Genomic DNA, 17,850 nt, shown 5'->3' on the forward strand with positions numbered 1-17,850 from the left:
GAGCGGGCCGTGCGCCTCCAGGTCCCCCGCCCCGCGTTCCGCCCTCACCCGCCGCCCCCCGCCCGGAGCTGGGTTGCCCTGCGCGGTGTCCTCGAGTCACAGGTGAAAAATCCTAACTGCGTGTGGCACGGATGCCCCTGCCTGCGGTGTTGTTACACCTCCGCAGACTTACCCAGCTCTAGCTGAGACAGCCACCTTAGATGTTGGGTCCCAGTGATTAAACCTAAAGACTTCCAACCTCCTTCACCCACTGCCTTCCCCAGCCTCACCTCCAAAGGGCTGTCTGGCCCCCCAGTCGGGGGTCTTAACTGATTAACCACGAAGGTATCCCCTGCGCTACGCCACGAAGTGGGTGAGAGGAACTGCGACCCCAGGCCCCAGAGGACGCTCCCGGTGGGTGCGGGTCTGTTCTCCGGTTCCAGCCTTTCAGCTGGTACGGCCGAGCCCCCTCTCGCCAGGCCTGCGGCCCCGCCCGCCAGACAGTGCTGGCGCACCCCCGAGACATATGCTGTCCGCAGGCCGCGCGGCCCGACGTGGTGCTCATTGCAGAGGCGGTTCTCAGCCCATCAAAAGCCCAGGCTTTCTTCAGCCGTATGGGCCGCGAGGTGAACAACAATGCCTGGGCCCCTTCACTTCAAAAGCGGCGATCAGGGGAAAGGCTCCCCTAGAGAATTTTTTTTTCCTCCTCTGCCTTTCATTCCAGGTTAAAAAAAAAAAAAAAAAAAAAAAGGCATCAGCAACTCCAGGGCCCGGGCGAGCCTAATGCCCTTTGATGGGGATTGAATTCATTATCTCCAATAACACAATTGTGCTTGGCCAACGAAAAGAGCAAAGCGGGGCTCTATCCCGCCCGAGGGGCCCGGCCGGGCGGGGCAGGCCAGCGAGGCGCGCTCCTGGGACCCGCTCTGAGGCGCAGTTGCAGCGGGCCCGGCCGGGATGCGACACCCCCGGCGCGCGGGGGCGCGGGCCCTCCCGGAGGCTGCAGGACCCGATGGCGCCGCCCGCGGAGGCAGCGGGGGAGGGGCGGGGCGGCTCTCGGGCTTGATTTATTTTTCGTGTCTCCCTTTGCGGCCATTCCCCGAGGGCGGCCCAGAGGGCTGGGTGTTTACTCTCTTCCCTCCCGGCCTCCAGCTGTGAAGTAGCGGGGGCCCCCGCGCGCCCGCCGGAAAGGACGCCCTGCGCCCAGGGCTGAGCGCGAAGGGCTCTCAGCATCCTGGCGGCGCAGCCCGGCCCCCCGGCGTCCTGGGCTCCAAGCCAGCTATACTCGCAACGCAGCACTGATATACCCGGCTTTAAATAGCTCCTTTCCTGGAGCCCGCTCCTCTCAGGCTTTCACAGCAGCCGCCTGCATTAATCGCAGAACGGCGCCAGGAGCCTGAGCCCCGACGGCCGTACACCACGTCTGGTACCCAGGCGCCAGGCCCCAGCCCCGGACGTCAGGTGCAGTACCTTCGCTTCCGGGCGGGTGGACACTGCCCGGACCCCGACCTCCACGCGAGCGCCTCCTCCCGGCTTCCACTGCCATCTTTGCCCTTTCAGTCGCCTCCGGGCCCTGCGGTCCTGAGTGGACGCAGGTGAAAACAGGGGCTAAAACGGGTACTGTTAGGTACCTTGATTTCAGGTGTGTGTGCGTGCGTGTGCGTGTATGCAATTCCCTAAGAATCAAGATCAAAGAAGACTTCTGTAAGTGTCTAAAATTTGAGTCATTTCATTGCTAAGGGTACTTTCTACGAAACCCTATTTCCCCCGTCACTCATTATTGTGGACAGTATGTGTTGCAGTTTTATTTCAATCAGATAACGAATAATAATAAAGAAAATAGAAACTTCTTTTGTGTGCGTGTGAGAATACATAAAATGCTCTATGGTAGTAACCATGGGTTAAGATTAGTCATCCCTCGCCAGTTAGTCATGGCTATTCCAATCTTGAAGCTTTGACTCTTCACTTTTCAGGGCATTAGAGCCAGCACACATATACTATAGGTTTCTCTGGTGGCTCAGACCCGTAAAGAATCCATCTACAATGCAGGAGAACCAGGTTCAATCCCTGGGTCTGGAAGATCCCCTGGAAAAGGGAATGGCTACCCACTCCAGTGTTCTTGCCTGGAGAATTTCATGGACAGAGGAGCCTGGTGGGTACAGTCCCTGGGTTTGCAAAGAGTTGGACTAAGCAACTAGAATAATAGATATCGATAGGTAGATAGATATGCCAGATATAGGATGTGTGTGTGGAGACACACACAATTAGATATGCAGATTTAGAAGAGCATACAGAAGATCCTTCTGTTCCTATGACTATCCCCTAAGCATGAAAGCAATAAATTAAGTGATCTGTTGATTTGGGGGCAAACCAAGAAAAGCATTTCAGATGTAAGACTTTCAGCTAGGTATTATTCTCATCATGAGATACAGGGTATTCTTTAGCTTTTTTTAAAAAAAATATTTTTAATTGAAAGATGATTGCTTTACAGTATTCATTGGTTTCTGCCATACATCAACAGAGATACAGGAATTTTGTTATTTATTCCCTTCAGCATTAAGTGGTGAAAACTACACATTTATCCCAAGAAACTTGAACCACTTCCCCCAGTTTTTAGGCCTAGGAATCTAGGGGAGGTGGAGAAGAAAAATCTATTGTGATAGGTAATGTTAAGGAGAAGACTTTAGTTCTTTCTTCCTTCATTTTCTTCTGTTTTTTTTTTTTTCTCTCCTCTTTTTGTCTTACACAGTAACATCCTGAATACAGCTTACATTAAAACATGTACTTACTCTTATGAAGACTTTATGGTTTTCATTTACATCAAAAAGGATGTAAAACGTTGACTTGCAGATATTCTGAATCTCTAATAAAGAAGTCTATGGGTAACACTAATCTTTAGATGAGTTATCAAACTCCAAATCTGTATTACAAATTGTCAAGGAATGAATGACTTCTCCCCTGCACCCTACTCCACATTTTATTAACTTATTAAAGAATGGATCTGAATCTTGGTGACCTAGACATTTACAGTGTGGTGTTAAGTCACCTTTTATAAAATCTCTTTTGTAACATCAAGTAGCAGTTTCATCTTCGTCCTCAATATGACATACTATTCCACACCTGGCGGACTGCTGTGCTTCCTTTGTTCATTATCACGTGTTTAGAAATACTGGGGAGAGAAAAGCATTTATACTGGGTAAAGATGGCAGTGACTTAGATTTTACAGATTAATAATTTGAGTAAGAGTTTAACATAGCATGCATGACCAGAATAAGTTATATGTAGGTATAGCTATCTGGGAATTAATTTTTACATTTTGGGGACTTCAGAGTAACCACATTCCGGGCTCAATGTAAGAACTATTCTGTGAGTAACAATGTATTCAAAATAACCACCAAAAAAGCTTTAATTCCAACATATAAACAATTATGTGACTTCAGGTGAGCAGGGTGCCATAGGATGGATGAATTACTAATAAAAAATATCACGATTTTCATGTAAATATCTTCGATCATGAAGCAAAATTAGGAGGGAAGGAAAAGTAAAGCATTTCAGTAGAAGTGAGAATTCAGTGTTACCTAAAGTGCAACCCCAGAGCATATTTTAATCCCAGAGATTCACTGCCTGGGACTCTAGTATATGGTAATAGGAAAGATGGATTTACTGTTTTCTATTCTATACACCTGTGAGTTTACTCCCCTCAGAGTTTTCCCAAATCAAGTCCAGAATAGATTTAAATGTCAAGAACTGAAGAACTCCCACTTCTTGAGTTTATCCGTGTGTTGGAGAAGCACTATATTTCAATGCAAGACATCTTGCCAACAGAATATTTTCTCCGATATTTTCGACTTACATTTTAAACGAGCTTCTTGGAAGATCCATTTTCATTCAGCCTTAAACCTGTTTCAGATACTTGGATGTTTATGTCTCTGTTTATGTAACCAATCTATATACATTTACTTTCTCTAATTCTCTTCTAAGATTGGTCCAAGTAAAGTGTCCCAGGTGGGAAAGCACCTTTAACAAGTATAAGCATTTGACTTTCTATTCTTAATACTGAAAGGGGAAAATAAATTTAAACCTCAGCAATTCCTTTTAATTATACTGGCATGATAAACAGGAAACTTGGTCCATTTGTGAATGCCACCCAAATCAAGCAGCTTCTTCATCTTTATGTGTGACTATTGTAAGAAGTAGGCTTCCTGGTGGCTCAGTGGTAAAGAATCTGCCAATGCAGGAGACATGGATTCAGTCCCTGGGTCAGGAATATCGTTGGAGAAGGAAACAGCAACCCACTCCAGTATTCTTGCCTGGGAAATCCCATGGACAGAGGAGCCTGGCGGGCTACAGTCCATGGGGTTGCAAAAGAGCTGGACACGACTTAGCAACTAAACAACAACAAATTGTAAGAGGTAAAAGAACTTCAGTTTCTCAAAACGTGTTGAGTTCTTAATTTATAAGAACAAAATCAAGAAACCAATCTGGAGTTTGGTTCATTTAAAAGAAATACTGTTCCTCAGACTAGAGGGAGTTTAGAGTATTTGTTAACTGTGCTACACAGATTTATATGTGACCTACCAGGGATATATTATGTCAGAGTTTTCTTTAATAAAGACATTGAGGAAGTTCATTATTAAACTTCTAAAGAGAAGTTAAACTTTTAAATTTCACTTTCAGAGAATCCAGATTCTAGGTTCCCAAGGCTCTGAAGGATTCACCACTTTCTCTACAGTGACCACTGCACCATGCTTTGCCAAGAATTAACACTCCAGACTATACCTGTCTGTCAAGTTACAACATCTCTACTGAGTCAGGCAATTAGAAAGGAGATGCTTATTGCAATTTGACCAATAATTCACTTTGGAAGTATAATCATAGTAAGAATAGATTGAGGGTTAAGTAGGGAGGAAAAAAATGAGAAAGGAAAAATGATTTCTACTACATTCCACTCACCTCCATCATCTTATAAAATAGGTGAAAGGGAAAATTGGAATTATAATAAAAGTGAAAGGTTGTAAGGCCTGTGATGACTCAAAGAGTAACAGTAAGAAGTTGTATAATAATATTATTATCTTATAAATGTATTGAATGCAAAATTCCAATGATACCAGCTTCTCCCAAGTTGTCTGTTCTGTTTTGAGATGGACAAGTTCTACCCAATTCTTGTTTCATATGGTATAACAAGTTACAGTGTTGGGTTTTATTTAAATCTCTGTATTTGGTATAATCTTAAAAATATCTAAATAGCCTTCTTAAATGAAGTGGGATCTGCCTTTTTTTCAGGATATATTTAAAATCTCACATTCACTTAGGGTTGTTATCAGATGATGTGGTTTGTGAAACAACCTTAGATTTTAATAATAAGCAGAAATTAACAGAGTAACATAGACCTTTTTCTTTTAGCCTTATCTTCAGCAACAGAAAGCATGATATAGTAGCCAGTGTCCAACCTGAAAAATTAAAATAAAAAAAAAAGTAGAACATAGTGAAATCCTTCTTGACTATACTCAAAACCCCCCAGAATGGATTCCTCATGAAGGGTAATAAACATGACTACCATGCTGGGATCAAAGAAACAAAATTTTTTTTTTCTTAATGTTTGCAGTTCAGGAGGTAAACATGTTCTCAAGAGAAACAAGAAAATAGAGTGTCAGGAATGTGTGAGGGAAGAAAAGATAAGGGAAAGGGAGGAAGGGAGAGGTTCCGTGGCTGAAAAAACAAAGTATTGGGGCTTCTATAGACTCACAGACCAATAGACTGAAGGAATAAGAGATGATATGGAGGCAAATTAATGGCTGGAGAGAGCCAGAGAGTGTGTGCTGAGGAAGGGCCAGGCCTGAAAAGATTTTGTGTCGTCATAGCAACGGGCTCAGCCCTGCTCCCCCTGAAGCCCATTCAGCTCTGAGCTGCCGGAACACGTTTTTAATTAAAGCGTATAAAAGTTGTTTTGTAAGGACTTCTTCTCATCCGATAGATTTCAAAATGGTTAATCAGGCTTCATCTCCTTTTGATGCTCACAAGAGCATGGGCTCCTTCAAGCATAGAAACTGATGCTGCTGCCACTGCCCCTGAGTAAGTCATCTCTCAGTCGCACCCAATACTGGGAGTGAGCAAAACATCTAGCTATTTAGACACACATAATCAGAGAATTCAAGAGGGAGTAGAGGGACCATTTATAAGTGCAAATGTTGATTTTCTTTGCTCTAGATACTATAGAATTCATCCTTCTGGATGATGGTCATCTCTGGTTGATGTTCTATTTAGCTTTTGAAAACAGCAAGATTATCCCCCCTTGGGAGCTACAGTCCAAACACCAAAATTAAAAGTAACAAATTATTTGTGTTAAATAATATTTAATCTAATATGCGTCTCCTGTGGAAGAGGTTTGTTGTACCTTGTACATTTTTTATAAAAAGATGCTAACCCATTCTTTTTTTTTTTTTTTTAGGGAATAAAAGGGCTTTTACTTCTAAATCCTATATCACTTCACAATACACAGCAACAGTTGCATTTTCTGTAGTAAAATGGATGACAATAGAAAACAGCATCTTTTGTTGAGGCACTAAACACCTTCTTAGCAGATGACTCAAATCTCCAAATTTTTCATCTCCTTTTCTCCGAACCCCTGGCAGATGATCTTATTTCTAATTTCACTGAAAAGGAAAAAAAAAAAAACAACAAAGATAATTTTGCCTGTTATCCATTCCTTCATCTACCCTATATTCTAGCTCAGCCTTTCTGTTTCTCTACCAACACAGTCTCTGCTGTGTCCCGGATGAGGAGTCCTGCCTCCCCTCCAGAGCAAACACATTCATTGAAGTTCTTGGTCCTAGACTGTCTTTTCTGTTTTTACTGTCACTGGATTTTTTTTCTGTTTCTATGTCCAGGGAGTCTTCTTCTCAGCCTTGAACATGTATTTCTATTTTTGGGGGGAGAGGAGGGACTCCAGTTGATTTTTCAAAATCCTCTAGTGAACATTCCCTTGCTTTCTTTCTCACTGCCAAACTTTTCAAGTGAGTGGCCATCACCCACAGTCTCTACTTATCCATAGCCTTGCAATGCGATCTGTTGTCCCTTAAACTTCCTTCTTGAAGACCATCAGTGGTGGCTTGCTCAATTCTGTTTTTACTCTATTTCTGTTACTAAGTCTCAAAAGCCTCAAGAGCTCTGAATATTCTTAGCAGCGTTGAACGCCCTCCTTCCAGAGATCCCCTGGCACCAACCTATCCTTAATGCCTATTTCTTCTCAGCTGCCCTTCTGTTTCTCCAACTGTCTTCCCTGTCTACTCAAACCTTCACCACAGTTCCCCAAGGCTGAGTATGTTAGCCTGAGACAGCAAAACAGCCCCTCATGTTTGGAAACTGGCTTGACACTTCCAAGTAGCCTAGGATGTTCTTAGGAGTTGGTCTGGCACTCACAGATAGACCTAGGTGCTCTCCTGTCAAACATCAACCACTTTACTGAACATCAACAGGAGATAAGGCCACCTTATAATTACAGAAAAAGTGAGGCAAAAAAAAGACGACTTTATAACTTTTTCTAAGCACAGATATAAACAAAGTCACTGCAAATCACAAAAATGGCAAACATTCCTTCCACGTGTGTTAGGATTGGTAACTGCTGCCTCTTTATAAAGTACAGCTTGACTTTTAGTCTTTCCTCCTTCTAGGTAAGATTTTTTTCTTTTTTTAAGTCTTTATTGAATTTGTTACAATACTGCTTCTCTTTTATGTTTTGATTGATGGCCCCAAGGCATGTGGGACCTTAACTCCCTGAGTGGGGATCAAACCTGTATACCCTGCATTGGAAAGTGAAGTCTTAACCATCGGACCACCAGGGAAGTCCCAAGATTTCTTAACATACTTAACTGTAGAATTATCTTCAGAGCCTGACAGCATCCCACTTCACAGCCTGATGTCCCACTTTCTTGAACTCTCCCTTAAACCACCTAGCAAACCCCCAATACTCTAAGTCCTTCCTAACAACCCTCTTACTGAAATATCACACAGTCCTTAGGATGTGTGGTCTCTCTTGCTGGCAACAAGCAAGAAACTCAACTTATTCAACTAAAGGTATATCCCTGTACCAAGCTAAAACTCCATATCTGTCTCCAACAAAATCTCCCATCTTATATCAACACCAGTTACGAGGTATTTCCATGAGTATTTAATACATTTAAATGACAGCAACACAATTGTTTCAGTACCAAGGCATGCCTCTTGATATCCATATTTCTCTCATTCTCTTTGTCACAGGCTTGAAAATTCATAGTCTTTGACTCATCCCTCTTATGGCGTATACATTACTTAATTAATATGCTCTTTCAATAACCCCCATCCTCCAATCGTTTATTTCTTAACATTCTAAAGGTCACAACTTTCATACTAGTGTCTACTACCTGTTGAAACAGCCTCTGAGTCTCTTTGCCTGTATACCGTTTCTAGCCTAATATTCCTGAGCAATACCTTTCAGTGAACACAAGGAAGTCTGCCTCTTGAGGCCAGAGTTTTCAGAGGTTAAATCAGGAATTACATATGAATAAGTAGCCTGATTCCCCTCCCCCCTGCCCCTTATGAAAGATAAATGCCATTGGTGTACACAGGGAATAGGGATGGCGAGAATGCTCTAGTCTCCACAGAATCATTCCAGATCTATTCCAGATCCGTTCTTTGAGAAATATTTTAAAAGTGAGATGCAGTTAAAAGATTCTGGGTTAGATGGGAACTGGACCATGCCTTGTGAAGGAATGTTGGATTGGGGCTGTTTGACCACAGAATAAAGCTTTTCCATTACACTGGAGGATAATTTAGTTATTTCAAGCATGTGTGAAAGAAATTAGAATACGTATTGCATATGATTCTAGAAGGCAAAATTAGAGACAGAAGATGGAAATTTGAGAGAATTATAGATTATAGCTCAATATAAAAACATGTGTAGCATGGTGACAGAATAGGCTACCTCAGGAAATAGTGAGCTTCTCAAAGTTGAACATTCAGGGGTGGACTAGATGAACATTTGGGTAAACATGTCCCTCAAATTTGTGCTTTATTTATTTAGCTGTGATCATTAGACTGTCAATTACAGTAGATTTGTTTCTTTTAAACAAAATAAACTTTATATTACATGCATGCTCTTATTTCTTAAATAGCTACCATTCATTTATTTTATCGCACACGTTTACCCTTCCAGGTCCTTGCATTCTTCCCAGTGTTACTGTGATTCCATCTGTGATCACTTTTCACTTGCCTAATCAACTCCCTTGAAGATTTTTTAAATTAGTGTTCTGTTTGTAACATTCTCTGATTTTTTGAGGAGCAATTAATTGTAGGTGTTTTTTGTTTGTTTTTTTGACTTTCAGCTCTTTAAAGATACTACTTCATTTTATTTTGAATTCTGTTTCTTGGAGAAGTTCTCTCTTATTGTTACCATTTCGAAATTAGTATGTGCTTTTATTTTTTTTTTCCCCTCTTTTTAAAATTTTCTGATAATTTCAACATCTGGGTCATCGCTAGGTCTGGTTCTATCACCTATTTTATATTTTCACATGGCTCTTCTTTCTTTTTAGTGTGCCTTGTATTTTTAAAAAATTAAGTGCCAGATATTGTGTGTAAAGTCTTCCCAGGTGGCTCAGTGGTAAAGAATCCACCTGTCAATGTGGGAAACACAGGAGACGCAGGTTCCACCCCTGAGTTGGGAAGATCCCCTGGAGGAGGAAATGGCAACCTGCTCCAGTATTTTTGCCTGGAAAATCCCAAGGACAGAGGAGCCTGGCGGGCTATAATCCATGGGGTCGCAATGAGTCGGACATGACTGAGCACGCACACGCTACTCATGGTGTATAAAATAACATAGAACTGAGGTAAATGCCCAAGACGAGAATACTTCATTCACTAAAGGACATCTGTTAACATTTGAAATGAGTTTGGTTTTGTGCTTGCTATAGTTTCCTTTAACATACCACAGATTTGAAATTCCCCCAACGGTGAGCTGGATTTCCACTATTCTGGGTTTAGTGTAAGGCCTGGAGAACTGGAGGGTTGTTTTCTGTTTCCCTGCTCCACCCTCAGATTACAGAAGGTTCTCTAGGCCTGCAACATTGAGACTGTCTCTTTCCACGTTTTTGTTCCCCCCACCAGTACATGGCTATTATATGAAGCAGTACAGGGCTTCCCTTGTGGCTCAGCTGGTAAAGAATCCGCCTGTAATACAGGAGACCTGGGTTCGATCCTTGGGTTGGGAAGATCCCTTGGAGAAGAGAAAGGCTACCACTCCAATATTCTGGTCTGGAGAATTCCCTTGGGATTGCAAAGAGTCGGACACGACTGAGAGACTTTCACATGGCTATTACCTGTTACTAGATGCAAGTTTCACTGGGGCAGGGAAGGTTGCTCAGCTCTCCAGCTCCTGTCTCAGTCTTAGGCAGGCTGTATGCACCTCCTCCAGCGGTGGGCAGTCTCTGCCTCCTCTTCAGTGCAGGGTCTAGAGCACAGGGAAGTTCCCACATTCTCCTTCAGTGTTGGTGGGACCATCTTAGGTGTGAGTGAGTTTGGGTAGATCAACCTGATAAACAGTTGAAGCTGGTCTATTTACCCTTTACCCTTACTTCTATGGCAGAACTTTCCCAGAGTCTAAGTTAAAAGCTGAGTCTTCCCTCCTCTTTGGTGAGCCTTCACCCCAATTTTTGTCTCCTTAGCATCACAGGACCAATTCTCCTTAGTTATTTTTTTAATCTTCTTAGCAATTTTTTAAAAAAAAAACTTGGTTTCTCTCTGTTTTATCCTGAATTTAAGCCTCTTAGAAATCAGAAAATGCTTTTAGGGAAAAATTGTACACAGCACGTTGGTCTCCAGTCTGTAGCTCTCTTCTCCTAATATTGGCTCCTCATAGCATAGCTATTTAATTAGTTCTAAACTCCATTTTTGTTTCTCCAGCTCAAACTGCCACAAACTGGAGAAGCTGCTTTTGTTATACTTCTCTGTCCCAAACCTTGACTAGGCAAACACCCTGAGGGAAAAACACAGCTGCGAAGGCAGGGCTCACCTCGGCGTATTTTCCTTCTCTCCAGGACCCTGGCCCCTCGGGTCCCGCTGCACTGGTTGCGCTTCAGTGCCTTCAGATTTTGTTTTGTTTGACTTTGCATTTAGTCCAAGTTTTGTAGTTATTCTCTGTGAGTGAATTGATCTCATTCTATCAACTCTGTTACAGCCAGAAGTGAGACACGTTTCCTAATTATATTCTAAACCCTGGTCCCTAACGATCAAGTCTTGGTATGAGACCCTCTTAATTATCTTGTGTTCAAGGCTCATATGCATCCTCTTACTCATAATTTGTGGATTGACGTATATTTGAGGTCACATTATGGTAGCATTATTGTTCTGTAAATTTTGGTTGTTTAGACAAAAAAGATCATCTATGGTAATTCTAGAAGAATTGAATATCTTGATAGTATTTAATCTAGTATGTTTGTTTTACCTAAAGGGCAGAGAGCTACAGATTAACATCACCATGAAGAGCAAGCCTTCACACTTAAAATTCAGATCAGTGTACAGGATTCGTACTGGAGTTTAATTTACACTTTGAATAAGATAATGTCCTTAACAGAGGACACTCATGGAGAGGAAAGTTAGATAAATACATAACTGATTTAAAGCAATACAGTAGTTGAACAATATATAGAAAATAAGTACAGTAATACAAGAATCTAGGTTAATCCAAAAAATTCCCTTGAAAATGAATTTTAAGCTTGTTTGCAGATAGCTGGAGTGATAGTAAATTGTGTTGGTGGTGGAAGTGAAGAGGTAGAATATTCCAGAGGTGAAGGACATTTTAAGCTAAAGACGGTTGGCAAATAGCCAGAAGATGAAACATTACGGAAGGAGGAAATGGAAGTGTATTCGTATTAAGCAGTTTTATAATGTCTACAGAAACAGGAAAGATATGAAAAGGCATATAATCTGAGTTTATATAAGCTAAGTCATGTAGGATGGACTGAAAGGAGGAAATGACTGATGTTGAATGATCCTTTTAAGCAAGTTGTAGTATGGTCACCACCTAAGTGAGGTAGTGATGCAGATAAAGTTGAAGGATTAATTAATACTATTACTTGTGGACTCTTTCAGTGGAATGGATGGAGCTGAAGATAGGGAAGAGTTTAAGAGAATAAATACAAGGAAATCAAATACCATTTTAAAAAAAATGCTCTTTAAGGTGGTTAAACTGAGGAAGTGAAAAAGTGTTCTTGCAGATAATGGTAGGATGGAATTTCATGACAGGGAGGATAAAATATTTGGGTGCTATCTTTGTCTAATTGAATTTCAGGGGGTGAGTCTCTGAGGTTAATAATTAATTTTTGTTGAATAATTGCTACATGTAAAACATTGTAATAGTTATAGAGCTATTTCAGATGGTTTTTGGTCTCAAAGAATGTACAGTCTGATAGGAGTGATGAGATAAAAGTTTCTCCACCATGGGAAAAAACAGTAGAAAATGACAACTTCAGTTCCTAGCACATAGTAGATGGATGCTGAATAAAGGTTTGCTGAATGAATGAAAGGCATAGAGAGGCACATATAAATTCTAGAAGAGTTGAGAAGAAAATCTATATTTGGGAAAATTTTAAGAAAGGCTTTTACACGGAACATGACAACCCAGACCATAAGTGTCAGACAGTATTTAGATAGATTTCAGGGAGAGGGTAGTTCCAGGTGGAAGTAACAGTATCAGGAAATGGAAGACAGAAAGTTCAGAGTACATAGAGAGCAGGGTGAAGTTGAAGCCTGAGAGAGGAAGCTACAAGAATAAAAAGTTGAGAAAGTAGGCTGGCAAAAAAAGTCTGGAGGGCCTTGAATGCTCTAAAGAATTTGGAGTTTATTCAGTAGGTAATATTTGGTGTTAGAAAGATACTGTATAGACAGTAAAATATTTGAACGGCTTGAGGATATATGGTTAGAGGTATAAAGAGAAATTATATGAAAGATGGAAGAGAGGAAAGAAAGAAAAAGTTTCATCTGGGTACACTTTGCAAATAAGACTGTGAAGTTCCTGAAAAGAAAACAGGAATAGAATTAGGGATCAAAGACATTCATAATACAAAGGTATACATATGACCCTCCTTATGCTTGAGCTTGTACATGTGGAATGGAATTTATTTACTAACACAGAAAAAATCCATTATATCATTAGCACTTAATTGTGCTATGCAATGTGAAATTCCTTATTGGATCTTTTCAGAGGTAGTAAGTAAGAAGAGTTAGGAGGTAATCCTGGCAAAAGTAGTCTATATTCACTGTCCATTTCTACATTTTTCATTCACATTTTAATTCACTGCAATTTGGATTTTTCTCTCATTACAGTAGAAACTGCTCTCATTAAAGTCATGGATTCTTTAATTGCCAATTCCAGTGGCACTTAGCTCCAAACCATCTCCTTTGGGAAGCCTTCCCTAATCTCATAGATAGGGCAAGGTACCCTTTCACCTGTTCTGCCAAAGCATTCTGAGCCTACCTCTCTTATGGTACCTATGATACTATGTTGTAATTATTTAATTTTGTCATTCTTTCTGGATGTGATTTCCATGATAGAAATTGTATCTTATTTTGTATCCTCAGTACCTAGGATGGTGTTGTTTGAATTAATGATAAAAATAAATAATAATACCCTCTCTATTACCCATTTCAATTCTTTCATGAAGATATACTTTTAGAGAAATACTGAAACCTTCCAAATATAATCAGCAAAAATATCCTCTGAGAATACTATACTATTTATACCTTCGCTTGTACTATAAATTATGTGTATGATATTAAATAACTAATTTATTAACAGGGCTTAGATGTTTTACATTTTACAGTTGAGTCTCTTGTCTTCTATCCCTTACCCATTGCCACAGTACATTATCCATAATTCTTGTGACTCTATCATGATTTCATTGGGTAAGGACATTTTAATTTTAGCTAAATACTTTAAAGTGTCTCCTATGGTCAGTTTGTTCTAATTGATGCTGGATATAAGAAGATAAAATAAGAATTAATAAAAATTATACATTGTATGCACAAACTCATTATTATTTCTAATTTCATCAGACGGCTTTTTTTCTAGAAATGGAGCTCATGGTCAGTAAAGATGCTCAGTATTTTATTATTTTGTTTTACCACACCCTTAAACCATTAAAACATAATATGTGAAGACCATTCTTGTCTACATTTTTATAAATACAGACATGCACACGTCCTTTTTAAATCCAATTTTGCAAATACTTTGGGATTCATCAGAATTGACACATGTGGCAGTTTGGAATTATCTTTGGCTCTTTCTCTTCCTTTGGCTCCTTTATTTTTGCCGAGGTGTTCCTCCTCATCATTTACAAAGTCCACACTTTTCATTGTTTTTTTGTTTGTTTCTGGTTAACACCTGCCTTTTTTATTAACTATTATCACTTCTCCCATTATCCTGTTTGTCTGTCATTGTGACCATTTTACTCCTGTAGAAGACCTTCTTCTGGCTGTCTTATGGTAGTAGTTTTCTGTTGTTTCATCACTGAGTCATGTCTGACTATATGAGACCCCATGGACTGTTGGGTTGGCACTTCCTTCTCCAGGGGATCTTCCCAACCCAGGGACTGAACCCATGTCTCCTGCTTAGCAGGTGGATTTTTTACCACCAGGGAAGCCTGCATCTTATGGTACGACCATGAATAAATAATATACTATACAGGCATCTATATATGCCATGAAGAGGTGTAGCACTATTATCTTTTAAGAAAATTTGTATCAAACTAGTATCTAATATCGGAGAAGGCAATGGCAACCCACTCCAGTACTCTTGCCTGGAAAATCCCATGGACGGAGGAGCCTGGTGGGCTGCAGTCCATGGGGTCGCTAAGAGTCGGACACGACTGAGTGACTTCACTTTGACTTTTCACTTTCATGCATTGGAGAAGGAAATGGCAACCCACTCCAGTGTTCTTGCCTGGAGAATCCCAGGGACGGTGGAGCCTGGTGGGCTGCCGTCTATGGGGTCGCACAGAGTCGGACACGACTGAAGTGACTTAGCAGCAGCAGCAGCAGCAGTATCTAATATAGTGTAAAGTCCAAGATAAACAAGGATTTGAGTCTAAGAGGTAAATTAAAGTATTCCAGTTGTCCACTCACTATTATTCTGAGTTTATAATTTCCATGAAAAAGCAATAAAAATTATGAATTCAAATAGCAGTCATAGTATATAATCAAGTGCTAACAAGTGGTAGAAACTAAGCTTCAATAAATGTCATATGAGGGCTGGTTTGAACCAGTAAATGTAGGCAGGGCTGAGGAGGAGAACAATGATGCCTTGATTTGATACTACTTGTGATAAATGTCCTAATGCCCTAAATGTATTATTCATATATCCCATTTTTTAAAAAACATATTTATCAAACTAATTTCAATGTTATTTTTCAAATGAAACATACTATATGATAAGGAATATGTGACTGCAGGAATCTGTAAATGTTTTGTTATTAATTTTTTATTTTGATAAGAAAATTTCAATTTAATAATGCTGAAGATAGTTATTTTGAGTAGAATTGAGCACATGTTAATTTAAAAATCTTATATGTGTATATTTTAAATGAATATCTAAGTTTATATTCAAATTTAGCTTGTTATTTTTTTTCTTAACTTAATAAAAGATAATGAAAGGGGACTTCCCTGGTGGTCCAGTGGTTAAGTCTCCGTGCTGCTAATGCAGGGGGCACAGGTTTGATTTCTGGTTGGGGAATTTTGCTCCCATATGCAGTGCGGCATGGCCAAAGGATAAATAAAAAAAGAAGAAAAGTCATTTGAATAATTACAACTTTGTTGGTAGATACTATCAAAGAAAATTTATGTATTCATATAAGCAGAATTTTTAAAAATGTAAACTTAATATTTAAAAGATACTCTCTTTGCTGCTTATAAACTCATCTGTATGAGGGTGGATAGCAGCCATGGAAGCTTTGCTTTTACTTTTAAAAAGCATTGGTGCATCTATGGATTTAAATACATTGAAAGCAATACAAGACTAGGCAAACAGACTGAAGGAAAAGCGAGATCGAAATTAGCCTTTCAAATACATCTTCTCATCATTCCTAATGTAAACTTTTCTTCTAATTATTCTTTACTTCGAATAAAGTATTGTTCATACAATACATACATGACAATATTTCCTAATAAGTGAACCTTAGAGAAGATTTTCAGGAAATCAAATATCCTTTACAATGTACCATTTGTTAAAACAACATAATGAACAATAAGACATGTAAGCATAACTGGCTATATATTTAATGTACTTAATTTTAAAGATATCAGAATTAATATATTACATAAAGCCCCTCATACTTAAAAAGGCATAATTGTTTGCCACAATTATTTGGATATACTTCTAAGATTATTTTAAGTTCAGGAAAGCAAAGTTTGGAATGTGAAGAGTTAAAAAACGCAGAGCAACAGTAACCCCATTTAGATAAGGGAATAGAGGGGTGGAGCAAAGGAACAATACACTAAAGTGCTTTTCTTTCACAGATCTTGGTTCAAATTAAGGTTAAATTCCACAGGAGGATGTGTTTTCCCCATAAGGAGTCTTAAAGGACGTGCCTTTGTTTCCAACTTCCCAGAGAAGATATATGTTAACACAAACAAAGCATTTCATAATAAATTTAACTTTTATAGAGTGACTAATGCCCTGTGGAGATAAGGTAGACTCTCAGTCACCTGTGTTTAATCCAGGCTGAAGAAATTACGCCAAGGGCACACTGAGAAAACTATTCCTTTGGAGAGAATGGCAGTAACTTGGTAGAGAGCAGAAAGGGTCTTGATTTTAAAAGTCTCATTGGAATGACTCTTCCTTCCTCACTGTGAACACAGTTTAGCATTTATGTACTTTGGAAGGACAAAGAGGTGAGGTAAGCCTGCCAAAATTTGAACCTGGATTTCTGGGAACCTGTTAGTAGGTCAGCTGTTATAAATGTAAGAGAAGCTGCAAAGGAGCGGTGGATCCTAGATATTTGGAAGTTGGACTACAACTTTATTAAAGCCTGCATACTTTTTCTTCTAGATCTCCAGTTAGGTGACATAATGTTTAAAATGCCACAGAGGACTACTATCATTCAATCAAACCAGCCTTTGGTGAAGAGCTGGGGAAGAGGTGGAACAACAAAGAAAGAAACAACTCTTTCTGTTAGAAATATTTATACTTAGCAGATAGAAAGAGATTTTTCAAACATTAATTGGGGTCTTTTTGACAATAATTTAGTAATCTATTTCTTCCTTCTAAGAAAGACAAACTATTTTTGTAAATAGTGCTTTTCTTTCATCTCCCACTTTCATCTGCACATTATTCTTTATTGACTAGATGCCTAATTCTTACATCCTTATTCTTGAAAATATCTCTGAATTTGTGTCTAGATAATTCCCTCATTGATATATCATCCCTTTCCCATGTCATTTCAATACTGACTTCAACTGAGGTTGTAAAAATTAGTTCTATGGCATATAAAAAATTTCCATTTTTCAGAGAGAGACGTGTCAAATATCATATTGTATACATTTATTTTTTATATTTATGAATTCATCCTTGATGAGAGGTTTAGGAAATCTATATAAAATTTAAATAAAATGGAGTAACATTTTCCTCTAGCACTAATCAAAAAAGGAGACATTCACATAGAAAAAATTTCATTTTAAGTTGCTTTATGAGAATCTTAGAAACATTTCTTTAGTTTATCAATCTGCAGGTCATTAATATAGATACCAGACAAAGTTCTTATCATCATCTCTTATCATAGTTTCTTTATAGTGCTCAATTTCTTTCTTGTGCCCTAAATTAAATTTAAAAAATAAACTCCTTTAATCTTT

This window comes from Oryx dammah, unplaced genomic scaffold, assembly GCF_014754425.2.
Source record: "Oryx dammah isolate SB20612 unplaced genomic scaffold, SCBI_Odam_1.1 HiC_scaffold_16, whole genome shotgun sequence".
NCBI lineage: Eukaryota > Metazoa > Chordata > Mammalia > Artiodactyla > Bovidae > Oryx > Oryx dammah.